The 7,172-nt window shown below is 45.1% G+C and overlaps 1 pseudogene; it reads left to right on the top strand.

The window, feature by feature from the left end:
• Window positions 1–4,675: 4,675 nt before the first annotated feature.
• On the top strand, window positions 4,676–6,211 carry LOC121816417 (AP-3 complex subunit beta-2-like; annotated as a pseudogene).
• The last annotated feature ends 961 nt before the right edge of the window (window positions 6,212–7,172 follow it).

Below are 7,172 nucleotides of genomic sequence, written 5' to 3'. Positions count from 1 at the left end.
GCATCAATTCTTCAGCACTCAGCTTTCTTCACAGTCCAACTCTCACATAGTAGCATACATTTTAAAAATAATCATGCATTTAAGAACCTGAATCAGTGTTATTATGATCAAAATATACATGCATACAGTTTATAATGTCCAGAGAATGAAGCTCAAATCTAGCCTTCCTAGTCATTAGAACAATAGAAGAGAGAAGGAAGAAGGCAGATGAACCCCCAAAGGCCTAGGAAGAATAGATGAGAAGCATACTTTATATTTAAACACAGAATTGTAGAAGAATAACACTTACATGATAATAGTCCTAAGACTGTACTTTCAATAATGAAGTGGAATCATCCAGATCAACTATTTGTGAGTGTGATTACCAAATTAGCATATCACTGAGCACTAGCAACCGGAGTGGGTTGCCATTTCCTTCTCCAGAGGATCTTCCTGACCCAGGGATTGAACCCACATCTGCATTGCAGGCAGATTCTTTACCACTGAGCCACCTGAGAAGCCAAGGAGCTAGGTAAGAGAGCTAAATTTGAGTAATTCTTGATTAGACTAAATAGAAAATTCTCAGAAATAACCCTGTCCAGGTCCATTAGAATGAATACAAAGTACCTATTCTAGTCTTTCTTCTTTCAATGTGTGCCAAAGTATTGTGCTGCCCTGGTGTGCACTCCAACTGCTTTCTCTCATGTCTCAGAATCCTTACTAGCATTACTCAGTTCTGATCATACAATTGATCAAAATATTCAAGTATGAAATGCTTACCAATCAATTGTTACCCAAGTCGGCTCCACCACTCACCACTATGGATTTTTCCTCTCTAGTGATTTTCAACCCTGCTTGCACATGAAAATCAAATGGGGAGCTTTTAAAACTAATATTGCCTGAGCCCCATCTCAGGCTATTAAATCAGAATCTATGAGAGTGGGGCTCCACTATGTCTTTTTAAAAGCTCCCTAGGCAGTTATAATGTGCAGTCAAGGTTTAGACCTACTGCTTTAACCTGAATGTCATACTCAGCATCTTCTCTCTCTCTCTCTGCCATGCTACAGTGATCATAATATTTATATCCAATTCTTCCAGTGTCAATTTCCATTTGCTAGGTAAACACCAGCTAAGAAAGAGGGTCCCACTGTGAAGAAACACATGGGTATCATGATATGTCAAGTATGTATGTATGTGACATTACCTCTGTCAAGGTGTTTTATTTATTTTAATTTATATAGCATATTCATATACTATAGATATTGATCTAGCTATACATTTGAACATAACTCTGGGTCACTCAGAGATCCTGTACTTCAGACAACAGCTACCTCTGTTCAGGTGACACATGAAAAAAAAAATGTCCTCTTCCAAAAATGCTACCAGGAAATTTCTATAGATATGTTCCTGAAAGAGGCTTAAATGGTGATGTCTTGTCATAACTGGAGAGAATTGTGCCTAGCAAGAACACTAGAGTAGGTAGCCATTCCCTTGTCCAGGGAATCTTCTGATTCAATGATAGAACCTGGGCCTCCTGCATTGCAGGCAGATTCTTTACTGTTGAGCCATGAGGGAAGCCTTCAGTACATATTTTAAGGGGTAAAGAATCCTTCATTGTAATCCTTTCACTCTATTTAAAAAAAGCTTTGTGATAGGGTTACTTATTGTTATATTTTTTGTTATTATTAGACTAGAGATACCCAAAATATTTTTAAATGCATTAATACTATCACCAACTTTAAAAATACACATGCAACTATTAAGCCTATGTTCTAGAGCCAGACAGCTGAAAATACTGAGCCCACATGCCACAACTACTGAAGCCTGCCCATCTAGAGCCCATAATCAACAACAACAAAAGCCACTGCAATGAGAAGCCCCGTGCACCACAATCAAACAGTAGCCCCTGATTTCCACAACTAAAGAAAACCTGTGCCCAGCAACAAAAACCCAGTGCAGCCAAAGTAAATAAATAGAAACATATATGCAAGATGTATTTGAAAATGTAACAATTGTAACACAAAACCAAAGCACCTTAAAAGATAAAATGAAAAAAAAAATGTACATGGATAGAAAACTTATAATGATAAAGGCCAGCTTTGACTACCCACCCTCGCCCCCCCACTCCAGTTCTAGTTCCCTGCCCTGGGTGTAACCTGGGGGTGTGTTTTTTCAAAACAATTTCCTATGCATTTACAAATATCTACAAGCATACAGTTGCACTATTTAGAACACAGATTGTAAACTCTTCCTCATTTGCTTCTTGAGATTTCTATCAGGTCAGTGCCAAGATGCTGAGAGACCCTGTGCCTCTGAATCTTCCTAGAGCTCATTGTTGGAGTAGTAAAACGTGCCCCGCCCCCAAATGTGCCAAAGCCAACGAGCTAAGTCAGCATAAATTGAGATGACACTCCAAAGGGATTCAACAAAATTCACCACCATTTCAGTTCTTCAGGTAATGTCTGAACGCTTTTAATAGGACATGGGTTATTAAGGTGATGGGAGGGCAGGTGAACATTGTAAAAGACAAGAACATGACTTCAAAGAAAATTCTCTGGAGCTAGGACAATCAATAAAACATCACACTGATGGTCCTATTATGTTGATTTCCAAGACTGTCTGGGCAAGACCACACCCTGCCTTCTCCATATGACTCCAGAGGGAATGGACAACCACCTGACCCGTTACATGGAGGCAGGAGATGTGGGAGGACTGGTATTCCTCAGGGAAGTTCCTCAGTCTGTGGTCCATGAACCACCCAGACATTAAGAACAGCTGATGCTTGTTTACACCGTGCAGGCCCCTGGGTCTAATTTCAGACTCGAAGCCTCCAGCACTGTCCCTGGCGTTAAGACAGCACTGCCGTAGGAAAACCCAGAACTCACCGCCTCCCACAAACACACTGAACCTGCCGCTACATAGACACAGAACGACTCCCTCCAGCTAAGACTCAAACAAGAGAGTCAGTGACTCCTACAACTCCAGCCAATGAGGGAAGGCCCCCGAGGTAGAGGTAGAGGCCACGAGAATCTGAGACACAGTCTCGCCATGAATTCCACCTGCTGTAGCGCCGCCACCGACCTGCACTGTGAGGAATTCCAGCTCCGAGGGAACTCGAATTCCAAACTCCTTCCTGAGGAAAACAGGGTTTGGACCCCGACTTTTATACCTGTACCTGAGGACAAGCTCCCCAAACCCCTAGTTTTGAAAACCAGCGGGGCACCCATCCTCCAGACCCGAACTGAGAAAACTTAAACCGCTCCAAGGCCACTTACCCGATGAAGGACTCAGGGCCCAGGTGGGAGCTCCAGAAGTGCCCAGACTTTACGAGAAAGAGTCTTTATTTGTTAATCTTAAAGTCTTCCCTGAGAGACAGATGTCTCTTCAACACAGTCCAGGGGACTGAGTGCTGGTGGCACCGTTTTCAAGCTCTCCCTCATGCGAGCTGCAACCTGAACAAGGCCACCTTCATGTTAACACTAGGCTCCGCCCCTTCTCCCTCCTCCTGTCCCCCACGCCCTGTCCACGTATTATCTGTCATATACGTGCATGGGGTTTTTCCACACTAAGAGAGTGGTTAATATATTGACTATCAACCATAGTGTGTGTGTGTGTGTGTGTGTGTGTGTGTGTGTGTGTGTGTTAGTCGGCTCAGTCTTGTCCGACGCTGCGACCCATGGACTGTAGCCCAACAGGCTCCTCTGCTATGGGATTTGAGAGGCAAGAATACTGGAGTGGGCTGCCATTTCCTTCTCCAATCTATCATATTAAACGCCCTCCCCCCCCCCGAAAAAAAGACTTCCTCTTGTTGGACTCAAAGCTTTCAGTCTTCATCAATAGTTCTGAAAACAGTTCACATTCTTAAGTGTAAAGAAACTGGAAAAAAAGATTTAGATATAAAAATCATTAGGAAACAATTTCTGTGCGTTCTGCTGCGGGAATCTAGTGTACTGGGTATTTTAAGTTTACCTGGGAGAATTGTGTAAATAGGGAAGTAAGGGCAGGTCTTTCCCGTTTTTCTGATTCATTTGATCATCCAGGAGAAACCTACAGAATGTTATCCACAAGGTTTCATAGACTTGTATGACCGGATCCATTTGTTCTTGCCGCCTTGAGAAAGGCTGGGCTTTATAACTGGCAGTCTATTATTCTCTGGTATAGCCCTCCTGGCTCTCCCAGCTTGTTCACTTGCTCACTTGCTGGTTGTCCTCTGTGTCAACTGCCAGCAAGTTTTTAATTTTTAGCCATGCAGCTGGTGGGATCTTAGTTCCCCAATCAGGGAATGAAGGGAATGAACCTGGGCCCTCCACTGGACAACCAGGGAATTCCCCAACTGCCAGCAACTGATGGAAGAAGCTTTCTTTAAAGGAGGACCTATTTTTCCTAATTGCAAATCGTTACACTGTAAGTGGTTAAATAAAATAGTTTGTGCTCTTAAAAAACAAGGCTTCTCTAGGACTCCTAGTGCATCACGCCCTCTCCAAGTTCCCCAGCGTAGCTCACCTACCCCTGCACTGACCCAAGATCTGTCCTCCTCTCGTCTATGTCCTCTACCCACTTGTGCCCTCCTCCCACTTCTCCTTTCCTCCCTCCTATTTATCCCACTTCCCTTCTCCCCTACCTCTGCCCCTTGCCCCAACTGAGGGGCCCAAGTACCTCTGACCCATCCTCTGCCTGCAGTGTGGTGTATTATGTGATGCTCCAGAATTGGTCACCATGTCCATTGTGCCCAGATACGTTTGAGGCCTACTGGAAGAGTTTCTACATCAGGCCCATCAACCCCACCCAGATAAGATCCTGATGCTGGAAGCACTAACCAACCTGGCATATGAGACTAACATCCATATTTCCCTACAGGAATTCCAAACCTACATTCTCAGCACATACAAGGGCTTTACTGCAGCCATGGTCCAAGCCACTGGACACCTAACATAGGCCAAATAGGTGACATCTGCCTCAAAGACCTGGTGTAGCTGTGATAAGCTCATGATCACAGAGTCAGTGGTCATCATGAAGAAACTGCTGCAGATGCACCCAGCACAGTATGTGATCATCAAACACTTGGCAAAGCTCATAGAGAACATCCAGGTGCCCATGGCGCCTGAGCCAGCATCCTGTGGCTCATGGGTGAGTTACTGTGAGCATGTTCCTAGGATTACATCTGACATCCTGAGATAAACAGCCAAGTTGTTTAAGCTGCAAGTTGTCATCAACCTGGTGGCCAAGCTTTACCTGACCAACTCTAAGCAGATCACAACTGCTGACCCTATCTGTACTGAGTCTGACTAAGTGTAACAAGAACTGTGATATCAGAGACCAAGTTCACTTCACCCAGCAATTTATGTACCCTTTGGAGTTGTGTGGGGCCCTCAGCCACCATGCCAAGGTCCTCTTCCTAGCACCCAAACCAATCCCAGTCTTGGAATCATCCTTCAAAGACCAGGACCACTTCCTGATGAACTTACTGTCCCATCAGCTCCATGCCATGGTCACCGGCTACCAAGAGCTCCCAGACTGTCCAGAGGAAGCCCCAGATCCATCTATGCACAACTTGGAAGTACCTGAATGGACCGCAAGATCAAATCAGTAGAAGAGCAAAGAGAAATCTTTCTGCTCAGATTCTGAGGGGAGTCAGAGCTTATAGAGTCTGCAAGTACTGAAGACCATGATGAGGATGAGGTGAGGGGAAGGGCAGTAGGAGTGATCAGAGTGAGGAGAATTCTTCTTGGATGATGGTGATGATTCCAGCAGTAGCTTATCAGAGTCGGAGATGACAGCAGAGTCTGAGGAAGAGCAGGTGAATCCTGCCTCCTAGAGGAAAACTAAAAAACAAACAAAAATCCAGTGGCAAAAGTGCCCCTGCAGCCAATATCTCCCTGCTAGATCGAAAGTATTTCCTCCCTCCCAGTGCCTGGCCGATCGCTCCTCCCATGGTTGTGTCCAGCACTCTGGCTGCTGACCAAGAGGACCTGACACTCACAGACTCCCCCTGGTTCCTTCACTCCTGATTTCAATATCTGCTGTTGGGAGGCAGGAGCTGCTGCCCCTCTTAGCTGGTGTGGGGCTGTTTGTGAGCTACACCCTCAGCAGCCAGCCTTTTTCCCAAGACTTTCACGGGGTGGCTGAGCACATCCACTTCTCCATCAATCATCAGCATCCTGAAATTGAACACCTACTGCTCAGAGAATCTGCAACTGCTCTAATGGGCATTAACTTCTGTGACTCAGTGTAGGTAGCCAAGCTTCCAGCTTCGAACCCAGATCTGATCATCTCCATCCAGCCTCAGGGGAGCTGATGGTCCCACCATTAGCTGGGTTGTGTTCCTTGTGGGGCACGTGGTGGGTACAGGTTTGCAGGAAGGACACAGACCAGTGGGAGCCTAGTCCTGCTGACCCTTTAATACTTCGCCCACTCAAGCTGCCCAGCTGACAGTCAACAATAAGAAGACAGTGATGGACACCATGATGGTGATGGATGTGTTGCAGGCTCTGACCCAATGATTCCCAAATGCTGAGAATTTGTTCCCACCTGTCTCTCCCTCATGAAATCTGGGCTGTTACCTCTCTCTCTCTCTCTCTCTCTCTCTCTCTCTCTCTCTCTCTCTCTCATATCAAACTCCTTAGGCTAGATAGCATCCACTGTGTCCTCTGTCCCTGTGGCATTACCAGGCACCCCCTCTGCCCCAATCCTCCTCCCCGTAGGTTCCTTAGTGAGCTGTGCAGAAGGCAATAACAAATGCTTCTTTCAGTCCTCCTATTTTTTTCTGTAGCTATTATAGTAGCAAAATCTCAATAAAAAGTCTTATCCTTAATGTATGCTAGAAAACACATTATATAATACATATGATGAATATTAAATAGACTTATTGTGGTGATTATTTGCAATATATGTAAATATCAAATCATTATTTTGTACACCTGAAACCAATACAATGTCATACATCAATTATGTTAATACTCTGCTGCTGCTGCTGCTGCTGCTAAGTCTCTTCAGTCGTGTCTGACTCTATGCGATCCCATAGATGGCAGTCCACCAGGCTCCCCTGTCCCTGGGATTCTCCAGGCAAGAACACTGGAGTGGGTTGCCATTTCCTTCTCCAATGCATGAAAGTGAAAAGTGAAAGTGAAGTCGCTCAGTCTTGTCCAACTCTTAGTGACCTCATGGACTGCAGCCCACCAGGCTCCTCCATCCAT

Source organism: Ovis aries, chromosome 14, assembly GCF_016772045.2.
Source record: "Ovis aries strain OAR_USU_Benz2616 breed Rambouillet chromosome 14, ARS-UI_Ramb_v3.0, whole genome shotgun sequence".
NCBI lineage: Eukaryota > Metazoa > Chordata > Mammalia > Artiodactyla > Bovidae > Ovis > Ovis aries.
Note: the sequence above shows the minus strand (reverse complement) of the source record. Positions and strands in the feature narration are given on the sequence as shown.